The sequence below is a fragment of the Vigna unguiculata genome, chromosome 2 (assembly GCF_037176805.1).
Source record: "Vigna unguiculata cultivar grain cowpea cultivar isolate G323 ecotype 2 chromosome 2, ASM3717680v1, whole genome shotgun sequence".
Lineage (NCBI taxonomy): Eukaryota > Viridiplantae > Streptophyta > Magnoliopsida > Fabales > Fabaceae > Vigna > Vigna unguiculata.
This window is the reverse complement of record NC_140793.1, coordinates 26657394-26674855: the sequence shown is the minus strand read 5'-3', so window position 1 is coordinate 26674855 and position 17462 is coordinate 26657394.

Genomic DNA, 17462 nt, shown 5'->3' with positions numbered 1-17462 from the left:
ATTAATTTTAGTACTTTTTAATTGATTTTTTTAATTATTGAATTCTTAAATTTTATATATTTTTAATTGAGTATTTATATTTTAATTAGTTGATATGATGAGTGACCCATTTTTCATAAATATTTTGAGATGTCAAAATATTATAGAGATGTATAACATTTTTTAGGTGCAAATTATATAAAATATATTAAAGTTTTAAAAACAATAATTTTAATTATATATTAATTTGTATAAAAAAAAATTGGGACAAGGCCCTTCTATCACCACAAAGATTGTCACGAGATATGATTGTTATTCTTTTTTTATTATCTTACTTCTTTATCTTCACTTATTAAGAATTATAAGTTATATAATTATATAAAGATTTTCATAGAAGATATAAATATCCATGACAGTGAATCCCCTTACGGAGGATATTCCATCCAATATCTTTCTTGATCACATTATTTAAATGTGTTTTATAATTTGAGGATTTTTAAGTTAGTGAGAGTCGGTCATTATCTGATTTATGTTTTATGTTTAGTATAATGATATCTCTGTACTCTTGGTTTTTTTATCAATAGAAAGAATTTATAAATATAAATATATATTTGGGGTACATCAATCCATTTGCAAAAATATTAGTGTACAAAAACAGTATAAAGAAACTGTATATTACAAAAGATAAAGATGATGTCTAAAAAATCTTACATATGTCCATTGGAATCTAAAAGGAAGCTATTAACAAACTTCAAATTTTGAACATAGATAAACATTGAATCAGAAAAAGGAACATTCTCTTTGTCTCTTCAATTGTTCTTTACTGGTAATTCAAACCTTCCTACTTTCTTATACTTTATGTGCTGAGTGTAACCACACCTTAGATTAGGGTTTAACCAATACTCTTTAACCGTACATTAGGTATATTAAAAGCAAATTAAACTAATGCACTACATCAATCCAAACCTTCATTTTTGTATGCTTACAATACATGCATACTTTTTTTATTATTATCAACAAAAAGAATTTATAAATATAAATATGTATTTGGGTACACTACCCATTTGCAAGAAAATTAGTGTACAAATATAGTGTAAAGAAATTGTATATCACAAAAGATAAAGATGATGCCAAAAAATTATTACATATGTCCATCTAGAGAACCCAAAAGGAAATTAGTAAAAAGTTAAAATCTAAGCATAGACAATAATTCAATTAGAAAAAGGAACATTCTTTTTGTCCTTCAAGTGTTCTTTATTGGTACTTCAAATCTTCCTGCTTTTTTGTACTTTATATGTTGAGTGTGACCACACCTTATATACTGCACATCAGAAATCAAAGACCAACAACAACCAATGCTCTTTCACCATACATTATGTATATTAAAAGCAAATCAAACCAATGCACTACATCAATCCAAACCTTCATTTTTGTATGCTTACAATGCATGCATACTCTTTCTTTTTTTATTATCAGCAAAAATAATTTATAAATATAAATATGTATTTGGGTACACTACCCATTTGCAAGAAAATTAGTGTACAGATATAGTGTAAAGAAATTGTATATCACAAAAGATAAAGATGATGTCAAAAAATTATTACATATGTCCATCTAGAGAACCCAAAAGGAAATTATTTAAAAACTTAAAATTTGAGCATAGACAATAATTCAATCAGAAAAAGGAACATTCTTTTTGTCCTTCAAGTGTTCTTTATTGGTACTTCAAATCTTCCTGCTTTTTTTGTACTTTATGTGTTGAGTGTGACCACACCTTAATACTGCACATCAGAAATAAAAGACCAACAACAACCAATGCTCTTTCACCATACATTATGTATATTAAAAGCAAATCAAACCAATGCACTACACCAATCCAAACCTTCCCTTTTGCGCTTACAATGCATGCATACTCTTGTTTTTTTTATTATCAGCAAAAAGAATTTATAAATATAAATATGTATTTGGGTACACTACCCATTTGCAAGAAAATTAGTGTACAAATACATTGTTATGAAATTGTATATCACAAAAAATAAAGATGATGCCAAAAAAGTATTACATATGTCCATCTACAGAACCCAAAAGGAACTTATTAAAAAACTTAAAATCTGAGCATAGACAATAATTCAATCAGAAAAAGGAACATTCTTTTTGTCCTTCAAGTGTTCTTTATTGGTACTTCAAATCTTCCTGCTTTTTTTGTACTTTATGTGTTGAGTGTGACCACACCTTAATACTGCACATCAGAAATAAAAGACCAACAACAACCAATGCTCTTTCACCATCCATTATGTATCTTAAAAGCAAATCAAACCAATGCATTGCATCAATCCAAACCTTCATTTTTATATGCTTACAATACATGCATACTTTTTTTATTATTATCAACAAAAAGAATTTATAAACATAAATATGTATTTCATTTGCAAGAAAATTAGTGTACAGGTACAGTGTTATGAAATTGTATATAACAAAAAATAAAGATGATGTCAAAAAATTATTACATATGTCCATCTAGAGAACCCAAAAGAAACTTATTAAAAAACATAAAATCTGAGCATAGACAATAATTCAATCAGAAAAAGGAACATTCTTTTTTGTCCTTCAAGTGTTCTTTATTGGTACTTCAAATCTTCTTGCTTTTTTGTACTTTATGTGTTGAGTGTGACCACACCTTATATACTGCACATAAGAAATAAAAGACCAACAACAACCAATGCTCTTTCACCATACATTATGTATATTAAAAGCAAATCAAACCAATGCACTACACCAATACAAACCTTCATTTTTGTATGCTTACAATGCATGCATACTCTTTCTTTTTTTATTATCAGCAAAAAGAATTTATAAATATAAATATGTATTTGGGTACACTACCCATTTGCAAGAAAATGAGTGTACAAATACAGTGCTATGAAATTGTATATAACAAAAAATAAAGATGATGCCAAAAAATTATTTCATATGGAACTTATTAAAAAACTTAAAATCTGAGCATAGACAATAATTCAATCAAAAAAAACAACATTCTTTTTGTCCTTCAAGTGTTCCTTATTGGTACTTCAAATCTTCATGCTTTTTGTACTTTATGTGTTGAGTGTGACCACACCTTATATACTGCACATCAGAAATAAAAGACCAACAACAACCAATACTCTTTCACCATACATTATGTATATTAAAAGCAAATCAAACCAATGCACTACATCAATGCAAACCTTCACTTTTGTATGCTTACAATGCATGCATACTCTTGATTTTTTTTATTATCAGTAAAAAGAATTTATAAATATAAATACGTATTTAGGTACACTACCCATATGCAAGAAAATTAGTGTACAGATACAATGTAAAGAAATTGTATATCACAAAAAAATAAAGATGATGTCAAAAAATTATTACATATGTCCATTTAGAGAACCCAAAAGGAAGTTATGAAAAAACTTAAAATCTGAGCATAGACAATAATTCAATCAGAAAAAGGAACATTCTTTTTGTCCTTCAACTATTCTTTATTGGTACTTCAAATCTTCTTGCTTTTTTTGTACTTTATGTGTTGAGTGTGACCACACCTTATATACTGCACATCAAAAATAAAAGACCAACAACAACCAATGCTCTTTCACCATACATTATGTATATTAAAAGCAAATCAAACCAATGCACTGCATCAATCCAAACCTTCACTTTTGTATGCTTACAATGCATGCATACTCTTGTTTGATTTTATTATCAGCAAAAAAGAATTTATAAATATAAATATGTATTTGGGTATACTACCCATTTGCAAGAAAATTAGTGTAGAAATACAGTGTAAAGAAAATGTATATTACTAAAGATAAAGATGATGCGAAAAAATTATTACTTATGTCCATCCAGAGAACCTAAAAGGAAGCTATTAAAAAACTTAAAATCTGAGCATGGACAATAATTCAATCAGAAAAAGGAACATTCTTTTTTTCCTTCAATTGTTCTTTATTGGTCTTCAAATCTTCATGCTTTTTTGTACTTTACATGTTGAGTGTGACCACACCTTATATACTGCACATCAAAAATAAAAGACCAACAACAACCAATGCTCTTTCACCATACATTATGTATATTAAAAGCAAATCAAACCAATGGACTGCATCAACCCAAACCTTCACTTTTGCATGCTTATAATTAATGTATACTTGTTTTTTTATCAGTAAAAAGAATTTATAAATATAAATATGTATTTGGGGTACATTAACCCATTTGCAAGAAAATTAGTGTACAGATATAGTGTAAAGAAATTGTATATTATAAAAGATAAAGATGATGCCAAAAAATTCTTACATATGTCCATCCAAGAAACTCAAAAGGAGGTTATTAAAAACTTAAAATCTTAGCATAGATCAAAATTGAATCAGAAAAAGGAACATTCTTTTTGTCTCCTCACTTGTTCTTTATTGGTACTTCAAATATTTCTGCTTTCTTGTACTTTATTTGTTGAGTGTGACCACGGCTTATGTACTGCTCATCAAAAACTAAAAGATCATTATGTATATTAAAATCAAATCAAACCAATGCACTGCATCAATTCAAACCTTCACTTTGTATGCTTATAATGCATGCATACTCTTATTGTTTTTATCAACAAAATGAATTTATAAATATAAATATGTACTTGGGGTACATTAACCCATTTGCAAGAAAATTAGTGTACATATAGAGTGTAAAGAATATGTATATTACAAAACATAAAAGATGATGCCAAGAAATTCCTACTTATGTCCATCCAGGGAACCCAAAAGGAAGCTATTAAAAATCTTAAAATTTGAGCATAGACAAAAGTTGAATCTGAAAAAACATTCTTTTTGTCTCTACAATTGTTCTTTATTGATACTTCTAATCTTTTTGTTTGATTGTACTTTATTTGTTGATTGTGACCTCACCTTATGTACTACACATAAAAAATAAAAGACCAACAACAACCGATACTCTTCCATCATACATAATGTATATTAAAAGCAAATCAAACCAATGCACTGCATCAACCCAAACCTTCACTTTTGTATGTTTATAATGCATACATACTCTTATGTTTGGATAATTTTTTTTATCAAATATAAAGTTTGATATTCAATCATTATATTTTGCATAATAATGTTGTTGATTGATCCAACTAAGGTAAAGCGGGACAAAATGAAAATTGACATGTACATGTCAGCTTCATGTGATTTTCATGTTACACATTTTATTATGAGTCTCTCTATTGGTATTAGTAATCAATGATTGTTGATGGTTTTAGCTATGACTAATATAACAAAAATTGCTTTGGTTTTATGGATTGATATAATTAATAGACGACATTATTTGGTTATAAGCTCACAAAGTCTTACACATTTACAATTTATAAGAATACATATGTGAAAAGGAAAAGATTTTAGAATTTTTTGGTCACATGTATTATTTAAATGTGTTAGGGTCATTATCTGGTTAGTTAAAATTATAAAATGGTATCTTAATATTAGGTTTATGACTAAGAAGATAATTGTTTGTTGTATAAATACTTGAAGTAGTATTCTAATTTTATGAAGGGCTAAATCATAATTATCAAAATATGGATTGTAAACACTTATAAAATGGATTATGATCCACATGTGTAGAGAAGGTAGTATTGTGTGGGTTTTGTTTTATCTTCATCCCTATCGGAAGATATAATAACAAAAGCAACGAAGAGAAAACAAAATCAGTACCTAATATCTCTACATTTAGAAGATCACATACCTATGGTTAATCTCATCAGTACCTAATATCTCTACATTTAGAAGATCACATACCTATGGTTAATCTCATCATCATCATTTTCAATAACAAATTAGAGTCTGCATTTTTTTCTATTATGAATTAGATTATAGATTCATTCATATATGATTGTGCATACATTATGAGTAAAAACATGTGGTTAGACACAATTATTATTTCTTTTAAAATTTCTTCAAAAATAACAATATTTACTTTAGTTTTAATTTTATAGTATACAATACCATCGTGTATTTCATATATTCGACTTTATTTAAAAAATAATAATATTAATTGTTTCTCCTTCATTTAACAGAGAGACAAGATGTTAATTGTAAACTAGAGAATGGTATTCACAACAATGAAAAAAAAAGACTAGGTGAATATTTATTTTCGATAAAGAGTTTTACTTAATGTTTATAAAAATGTCAAATTCATACTAACTTGTCATTCTATTAGTATTTTAATACAAATAATGTACAAGATAAATATTTATTTTATATAATTTAATTCAAATAAATATTTTTTGTGTATAAAATATATTATAATTAAATTGAAAAAAAAACAGTCGCATACTATCATCTAATTATAAAATATCATTTTTTTTATTTAATAATCATCATCCTAAAAATGACACCAAATTGATTTTCTAAGAAACTGAGAAATGGTAAATGTTTATTAAACTCCTAAAATTAGTAACAAACAAATATTTTTAAACATACAAGTTATATTTAAAACTTATGACAAAAAATGATAATGTGAAGTGATGTATTATTAATTAACGATCATTTCAATACAAATATTGACTGACATTCAATTCAAAAACAAAAGGAAAAAGAAAAATCAGATCAAAAGGAGCTGCCATTAAAAAAAAATCATAAAATGATGTTGTTGAAAAGTAAACCCTAAAATTTAATTGATTTAAGATGATTTTGAGATTTATGATATAACAAGTGACTGTGTTAATTATTTGAAAGAAAAATATGTTATAAAATGGTAAAAAATTTTTTTTTTTTGTAGAAAAATAAAAAGTGTGGAAGACCTCTTTATGAAATGGAGGGTAGAGGTTTTGCATCATTGGTACTGTTACTGACTGCATTGGCCTACCAATGTCGAACTCTATCAAATTATTGAGCAATTCCAACATAAAGTAACCCAAAACACAACTTTTCCAGACACAACAACTGCACAAGATATACGTTAAAAGTTTAGGGTTGAAACTTTGAGCCAAAATAATTCATAAGGGTAATCTTAATTATATTATTTTATTCAAACACCACCACCTACTCAATTCTAATCACAACCATCACTAATTAGAGACACTACAAGTATTTAGCTTTCTTTTTCCCAGTTTCAAAGGATGCCTTTAGATTTTTATATACAAGTTCTACATTTCAACTTAAATTCTAACAAGTTGTTCGTATGAGATATGTATGTCTTATACAATGCTTTCACATCTTTAATCATGAAACCAAACACTTGCAGTTGTTTAGGGGAAGAAATTGTGTGTTGAAACATAATATAACTTATAATTAATATGATATGTTATTATTTGAGAGAACTATATGACTGATCTAGTAGTAAAAATTGAGAAGAAATGTGAGAGATCGTGAATTTAACTCTTACGACTAACATCTAAAAGATATAAGATTGATTTGAATGGTTGGGAAGAGTTTGTGAGTTCAACTCCTCTTACTAACAAAAAAGCTAACAACTAACATTTGTCAATAAAAAAATAATAATTCTCATTAAAACTTCGAAAAAATATTAAATATATTAGACTCTAATGCTAGGGATATTTAACATCAATGATGTCATAAATATTTTATATTAGACAATAGAGATCTTATTTCTAACTTTAATCTTTTTGTTATATAATATCATTTATACTTATTCTTGGTAAATGTAGAATTTAAGAAATAAATTATCAATTCATCAAATATATTTGTAGGGTTAAATAAATTTTTTATGATTATACTATTTTCAAAATTTGTGTTTGACTCCTAGACTAAATTATATATCAATTTGTTGTTTGTATTTTTGAAAAATCATGCAAAATGTCATCTTCAACCGATCGTGGAAGTTATATTACAATCCATATTGTCACATGAAAAACACTTCTTCGTCCATTTGTGAAAAAAATGATGTTTTACATCACTCTTATAAAATATATGGACTAAATATATATAAATTTATATTAGAAACAAAACATAACTTTTTTATAATAGTTTAGAGATATATATATATATTTTGGATCCCATATTTGAATATTTTATTCTTTATTTGTTGATTTTCTATTTAAAAGGTTTTGGATTTGTGTGTGGATAAGCATGCATAATAGATAAATATGAATGTGTGAATTGGTAAGGAAAAGAAAAAGGGGGAAGAAGCATATCTGTAAATTGATTCGAGCATAGTGAGGATGGTGGAATAACATAATTAGAGTAATAGTAGATTAGGGATATTATTAATGATGAAATTCCTTTGGATGGTGAGAAAGCATAATTTTTGAGTTGAGTGGTGTGTGGTGTGTGGTGGGACCAAATATGAAGTCATGAAATGAAATGGTCCAAAGGGATCAGATATGATGCAACAATTCAAACATTTCATTCTCTTTCGAATTGGTTTTACCCTTTTCCTTTTCATTATTTTATTCTTTCAACTAAATTCGTCACTCTTTGCTCCATTTTGTCTTTCACACCTATTTGATCGTGATGCTTACCCAATTCTCTTTGACCTTTCTCACTTCATTTTTCTTCAACCCTTCAACACCACACAACAATCCACTAACCACTCCACTTCTTTCTTTTTAGACCTTCTTATTCCCTCCTAACCTCTCTACCATACACACTTCTTTAACCTTTATTTTTTTCCATTACTTTCGATATCCTCATCATTCTATATACTTATATTCTTCTGGAGAAAATAACTTGTGATAAGATGGTTTATTAGTTAGATAGAAGATAAGAGAGACATAAATTCTCGATCTTTTGTAATTCGAAAGTTATTTCATTTCTTAAAATAAAAAATGAACGAGTTTTCTGAAATCAGCTTTCTCGTGCCATCTCTCTATTCTTCTTTTTTTATAGCCGTAGCGATGATGATAGTGATGGTGTATACAGCGACAAAGGGTATTATAAGCATTTTACTATTATTGTAGGGGTGCTGTTAATAATTATGGGGTGCAGGAAATAGTAAGCCTTGAAGTTTAATTATATTAGACCTTGTTATTTGTAGGCATGGTTGAAACAGAACAAAGAACATTTTTTTTGGGCCCATGATTTCAATCTGCACCCCCGATTTATTTATATAAGAATAAATATGAAAATTTTTAAATTATGGAAGTGCATGAAGGAATGCTCTATAACTAACTAACTTATAAGTGAAACTAATTAGAACTGTCTAATTTAAATATGGATGTTGTGCTAAAATAAATAAATAAGATTGCATGTTCAAATTTGTCATGGAAGGCATTCTTTTACAGAAAAAAAAATATTTACTTCAAATTACAAATTTATAGCAATTTGATGTTTTTTATTTGTTTGAGTTGTCATTTTTAAGAATTTATTTTAATCAGTGATAATCATGTCTATGAATTTTTTGGTACACGATTCAGTTTTTTCGAAGTGAAATCATGTAGAAAACCAGAGAACAAAATACCTAAAGAATAAACTTACCTTTTCTCTTAATGGGTCAAATTGAATCAAATTATTTTTCAAGAAAATGATTTGAGTATTTATTCTAAAAATATATACATTTTTTTGAAAATAAGTACTCGGTAATATTGAACTACATTAAAGAAAATAAGATCAATTTATACATTTGTAATGAAGTTCAGTCTCGAGGAAAACTTGATTTTTTAGTTTTTTTTGTTGTTGTTGTTGATTAGGCTTAACTTCAAAACAAACAAAAATAGCTTTTGTTTGATTTTAACTCGGAATTTAAAATTGTGGATTTTTTTTTTTCTTATCACGTGTTCTAACCTATTTCGTCTCATTTCAACGAAGCAAAAATGTAATAAATATTTTTTAACTTTTTATAATTAAAAGGGTGTAGAAATACTTTAATATGATAAATATAAAATAAAAATAACCCACAAAGAGAGACATTGGAAAATGACTGGACTTTTTCTTTAAAATGGTTTTTTTCTTTGGAGCTCTGAACTTACCAAAAAGGCCTTCAACGGAAACACTCGCTACAGAACAATCACTGGGCTTCTTAATGGGCCCAAGACTAATGGATTCTCTGCGTGTGACACTCAGGCCTCAACCATTCACGTGCCATCAGTAATAATGAATTCCTCCTGAATTCTTATTTTAGTTTAAGGTAAACATTTATTTCGTATAAATATAATCAAATAAATATATTAAGATTATAATCATAATTAAAAATTACTTTTAAACGATAAAATTATATTTTATATTTATAATTAACAATGCAGTTCAAATGTAAGATTATTATAAAATTGATAATCTTTTTTTAAAAAAATAAAATGACTAGAAGTGGATATAAAAAATGATATATTGTAAAAAAATAGACATTTAAAGTTATCACATAAGTAGAGAGTAATTTGTTTTGAAATGATAGCAACGTGAATACTAATTACTATGCATATTATTTTTGAAAAAAAATATTAAAATATATTGCGATATTTGTTTAAGAATTTATATTATTCATCTATAATAATATATAAAAAAAATATCATCTTTTAATCGTTATTTTAAAGATTTATTTAACCGTTGTTTTCAAAATTTCTTATTTTTAAAATTTAACATTTAATAATTATTTTAAAATTATTTATATATTTTTTATTTATCTTAACTCAAATTTTTATAAAAATTAAGAAAATGCGAAATAGCACTTATATTTTCGTTAGTAGATATAACTATAACGAAAATGTGTAATATATAAATGAATATAGATATGATATTATTAAAAAGGATTTTTAAAATTGAGATAAACTCAAAATCTTGTTTTTCAAAATTATTGAATGTCTCACTTCTCATCCAATCAATAATATATAAATATATTTTCCATTTATAGAGGTGGTTGGATGTTGTTTCCATTGACATAGCATATATTTTGTCATTTATTATTTTTAAGAAAAGTGGTAGTAAACTAAAGTCTCGTCTTCCCTTGGAAAACAAAATTAACAAAATAGACAGTTAGTTTAATTTAGACAAAATTGTGTAAACTAAACTAATTGAATAATTGAAAAGACCGAATCTTTTTTAATATATTGATATTAGTCTATTTTTATTGTTTATAAAAATTAATTGTAAAATAAAATGTTTAAAATACAGTACAAGTATAAAATTTCAGAGAAACTGACATATTATTGTATTTTACTTCCTTTTCAAGTTCATATACGATAGGTACTATATTCCATTTGAAACTTGCGAACAAAAAAAGTTATTTAGGAGCATATCTGAACCAATAATATAATATAAAAATATTATATATATGAAACATTCTAATTTTTCTTTTCTAAAAATGACCAATTAATTTTTTTTATATAGATCTTATAAAAAAGTTTGCCCAAAATATAATGCAATGGAAATGAAATGCATATGAAATTTAATGAAGTACACAAACTTTGACTTGCTGGTTGACTTGGGATGACCCACAAATACGTTGGTTTAGTCTTTTCGTGTTTACTTACATAACACGGTGGTTCACTAAGTTGAGCCATTGAGTTTGAAAAGACAGATAAAAATTTCAAATATAAAATTTAACATTATTAATATTTAATAATTTGATTTATTTCATTCTACTATAGGAATAGGTTAAAATAAATAAAAGAATTACTCGCACATTGATCTATTGACTTGTACACTGATAAATAAAAAGTATTATTCACGCATTTTAATACTATATTTTTCTAACTTTACCAAATTATTATTATTATAATTATTTATTAATGGATGAAAATGCCTTAATATAAATAAAGGTTAATACAAATAAAGGTCTGTTGGAAAGCCTATCATAAACTTAAAAATATAATCACAAAATAAAAAAAAAAACGTGTATAAAAAAAAAAAATTGTGTAAAACATATAGGTTACATTTTCATTTCCATGTTCTTTGATTTTATCCGTATTATTTTACTTCAAATTCACTTACACACTTTAAACTAACAATTTAATCTAAATCTCATGACATTCTGTCACAAAAATATTAAAAAAAATTAAATATAATCTTAAAATATGTTAGAGTACGACAAAAAATACTATAAAATTAAAATTTATTATATAATTATCAAAACTCATTTCCAAATTTATAAAAAAATATGAGAATTTTCAAAAATATTATTTTCACCTTTCCAACAAAGTCTCACTCTCTGGAATTTGTACAATCAAAATAAATTTACCATTGATAAGAACATTTAATTCCCTTTTCTTCCAGTCTTTCAATTAGCCATAGCAGCCTATTAGAGCTTGCAAAATTAATTTGAGTTAATTGTTTAACAAAGTGATTTATTTTAGAAGTAAATTTGTTCTAAAAATTGATTTATCCTTTTAGTCCATAAATATGACTTGTTTTAATCATTTGTCGGATTTTTGTCAGACAGAATAACTTTATCAAAAACGATAATTAAATATTTATACGTTTCAAAAAAAAAACTAATATTAAAATTGTGAATGAGATTACTCTTCCAATCAATTTAAAAAAAAAAAAATCGTGAAGGATAAAGGATCAATTAATGTTTTTATCACTAAGCAGATCTGTCATTGCTAGAGTTTAAAAATGGTTGAGATTTAATTTTTGTTTAACTTTTTAATAACAGACTATGAAAGTTCATTCCAAATTTAAAAAAAAAAAAAACTTGAAAAATAGCATGTTTACCTTTCGGTTAAAATAGTTCAACCCTAATTAAACATCATAAAACATAAATTTTGAGTTTAGGGTTTGAAAAAGGGGCAAACTTTTTTTATGAGAGGGTGTCTAGGTTCTAAAGTTTTTTCATTTTATTTTTTATATATATTTTAAAATTGTGAAATATAATAATATAAGAGAAAAAATAATTTTTTTAATTAAATAATAATAATTTATAGATAGAAAATTTAATTTAATGGCCGTAAATTTTTGTCTTGGCCTTTGAAAAAAGCCAAAACTAGTTGAAAATGTTCCCATTTTGTTTGAATTGGCCAAAGAAACTTGAGAATTGGGTTTCCATGGAAGAGGTGACATTATTTGTTCCCTTTCCTAATAATTGTCCTCCATTTGGACACATTCAAAACTTGTGTGGATGTGATTTGGTAACCTAAAGATAACACCTTTAGCCATTCCTCATAAAACTATGTGGGCCTCTCTAGAAGAAAAATTCAACTACAATTTGTATACACCACATTTTTGGAAATTAAACCATTAATTAATTTTTCATACAATATTATTTTATATTAAATATGTCAGAAATAGCTATTTTATTTTCTATTAACAAGTTTTAGAAATTTTAGGAAAGCACGTGAAACCAAAAAGATTTAGAAATTCACTTATCCTGTAATAAAATTTATACTGTCGCTGAATTAAAATTTATTACGTGTAATAGATATTACTTATTTGTAAGAACACTAATTTTAGAAGTATTAATGGTAAATAAACAATTTCGAAAGTGATGTATGTGAAAATAACTTAGTTGTTTGATTTTTTTTTTTTTCTCGTTCTCTTATCTTAGTAGCACGGTCGACAAAAGCAAGAGTAGAAAGAAAAATAATAGAGAACGAAATGATGGCCTCAGCGGAATAATTTGAAAGGAGTGGAAGATACTATAAATAAAAATTTAAATACAAGTAATTTAAAAAAAATATGTACTTTATATATATATATATATATATATAATTAAAATTGTAATTTTTAATTTTTTTATAGAATTTAATTTTTTGTAATTTTTTCTTGGATTGATGTACTTTTCCATCTTTACTCCAATGAAAACGTATGACTTAAAAAATAATGTAACAATATGAAAAAATAAATCATTTTTTTAATAAGTTTATCGTTGTTTTGTATATTCAGTTTCTTTTATTTGTTTCAAATTATATGTATAGATTCTCTTATATGAATGTTATATATGTATGTGAGATTTAAGTTTTTTATAATCTAAAATTATATTGATATGATTTATATATATATATATATATATATATATATATATATATATATATATATATATATATATATATATATATATATATAAATCATGATATTTGAAAAAAATTAGAGTGTGTGTTTGGTTTTTAGTTTGGAAGTTTAAACACAATTTTACTTTGCATCGAAAGTCATAAAGGATGTTTAATAAATTTTTGTTTTGTTTTATTGAACCCAAACGTAAATTGTTTTCAAAATAAAATCATAAATTATTTTCATTTCATTCCACCAAATTTATTTATCTCACAAAAGGATGTTTGATAATTTTTTATTATTTTATTGAACTCCAAATATAAGTTACTCTCAAAGTAAAATCATGAAACATTTTCGTTTTATTCAACCAAACTTAGGTTTTTTAACTGCAATTTAAACACACTAAAAATTGTTTAATCATATTTGATTTGTTGATCATAGGTTTAAAATATTATATTGAAATAAAAGAAATTAATAAACTTAATTTATTTAAGTTATGTTTAATTGAAAATTTCATCTCTAGATTCGTTTTAATTTTTATATAATATATTTATTAAAATAATTAATTAATTAATTAATATTTTTATGTTTTTTTAAATAATATTATCATACTAGTTAAAATTAACATAGTTTAAAACTTGTCATATTTTAAAATTAAAATTTAATAAATATTACGAATCAATTAAATAAAAGTATATCTTAAATTTTAATCAAGTATAAGAACCAAATTATTAATTAAGTTTTTAGAAATACTATATAGTATTTGAATTTTATATTGAATAAAAATAATGAAAATGATTAAATGAGTGTAGTGTTATGAATTAATGATTGTCCATTGATTTGATACATTTAATCATATGATTCATTACTCTTTATGGTAAATATTTGTATTAACTAAGTTGATTTGTTTCCTCTATGGATTACATATTGTATTTATAAATAAGACTCTTCCTATCAATAATAAGAATATACAGATGAGTTGCTCCCTATTCTCTCTTGTTTCTTCTCTTCTCTATTATCTATTATTCTTTCTATTATTCACTTTATTTCATAACACGTTATCAGCACGATGCTCTAACCAATTGAGGACTAGTGGAAGCTTTTTCTCTATAACGACAGTGTTATGCGTGTCTCAATCCAGACTCTTTCTAATCCTTTCTCAAATTATAATTTTACCTTATATTTTTCCTCTTGTTATAAGAATTATTTAACTTTATCAATTTTCATCTTCGTCTTATTATTTTTATTTTTATTATGACAGTGATTATTATTATTATTAATATTATTATGTTATATGCTAGTTCTAAACACGCGAAAAGTTACAAAATTTGGATTTGTGACTCTTGATATTACAAGGAAGAATTCCTTATATTGGAATTTTAAATGTTGAAATACATTTATATGCAATTGATATTGGGATACCATTGAATAAAGAAATAAAGCATCTAAGCAATTAATTTGCTCATGCGACAAAAATATTGTGAAAAGAGATTTCACAAATATTATATATTATGAATTTATTTCATGCCTATGTATGGCTGGCTGGACAAAGCAATAAAGCTTTTGATGAAAAATCATGAGATCCGCCTAATCTGCTCCATTCCCAAAAGTGAATGCAGCAATAAATATTATGAATTTATTTCATGCCTTTGTATGGCTGAACAAAGCAATGAGCTTTTGACCTCAAGAAAATCATGAAACATGTCCAAATTGGTTCTGCTCCATTCCCAGAAGTGAATGCAGCAACATTTGATTTATATTTTTATGATCGTGATCATGATCTTGATTTTGGACATGGTTATAAAGATAATTTCAAAGACACATTTTGTCACCAGAAGTAGCACGATAATGTGAAAAAAAGAAAAAGGAAAATGTGAAAATATTGACAAAAAGATGAAGGTATATATTATCATTACGATGGTAAAGGCCATTTGAGTTGTACTTATTGTACACCAGAGCATCTTACAAATAATGAGAAGAACATAGAAACACACTTTGCTTATGAAGATGGTGATTCTGATTATGGCCATATGGACGCTACTCATCTTGATATTGTTATTTTCTTTGCTAAAGCAAATGAAAGCATTGATCACCTAATTGATTATGAGAGTGTTGAAAAAAAAAATCTCATATTGATATTTACGTTTATATGAAAAACGAATGTTTTGCACTAGTACCAAAAGATATGTGCAACTTCTTATACAATTCTCAAGAGTAATAAATTTTTCTCTTGATTGATAATGTGAGACATCGATGTTAGTATTATTTATAGTACTACAAATATATTTGAAGACTCTAGAAGAGCTATTATACTTCTACCAAGAAGTTGAATAGAAACTTATTAAGTTTCAATGATATTTGTCTAAATGGATATTATATTGAGACAAACAATGAAAAAGATATGAAATATCTTTATATCTCTATGATTGAGTTGAAAAAGAAAGTGTATTGGAGAAATTATCAACATTCTCTTATAGTTTGTACTACAAGTTTATTAGTACAATTTAAATGCATGTCATGGTAAACCAGAAGTTTACAAATCAAAATGATTGCCTTGTTTGACATGATTAGTTATTATGACGCAAAAAAAAAAAGGGTTGAAAAACTCATGTGAACACGTTTGAAGCGTGGTAGACCTATTGGTTCCAAAGATAAAAACTCTTGAATGAGAAAGGGGGCTAATATGCAAAATAACCTAATCGAAAAGGTTGAAATCCCAAAAGATTCATTTGACATAATTAATGGTTCAATTCCAGAAGAACCTCAGGTACCTGAAATGGTTGAAAATGATGAGATCTCAATAAATTATGTCATGAATCATATAATATGGAACCAAAATGAAGTTAACATTGACGAAACTTTTACTTATAACATAGCGATGAATGCTATGAATGACAATGAGGATCAATAAGCAATGATCAACAAAAGATTGTCGGCAAGGAAAAGATTGGCCAAAATAAAAATATGCAAAGAAGCATAATTATATTTGTTTGCTAAACGAAAGGTTTATGGACGTGTAGTTCGCACTCCTGAAGTTGTGAAACCCATTGGGTACATATGGATTTTTGCGCAAAAATCAAATTAAAAATGATGAAATTGTTAGATACAAAGCATAATTGGTTGCTCAAGGTTATTCACAAAACCTTGTATTGATTAGTGAAAAAACATGTTCACTAGTATTGAATGCAACAACATTGCAATATTCGATTATTCTAGTTGCACAACAAGGTTTGCATTTACATCTAATGAATGATGTTACAACCTATTTGTACGGTTCTTTTGAGAATCATATTTATATGAAAATCCCTGAAGGATTTTATTTGCCCAACCAGACAAATTCTAAAGAGGGTTATTCAATAAAATATTGAACATGCTCTTTTATTGATTAAAGAGATCAAGATGTGTGTGGCATAACCGTCTTTTTGTATACTTATTAAAAGAAAGATATAAAAATGATCATATTTGTTCTTGTATTTATATGAAAAGATCCAAATAATGAATTTGCCATAATTATTGTTTATGTAGATGACATAAACATCGTTGGAATTCCTAATGAGCTCACAAAGGCAATTGATTACTCAAAGAAATCAT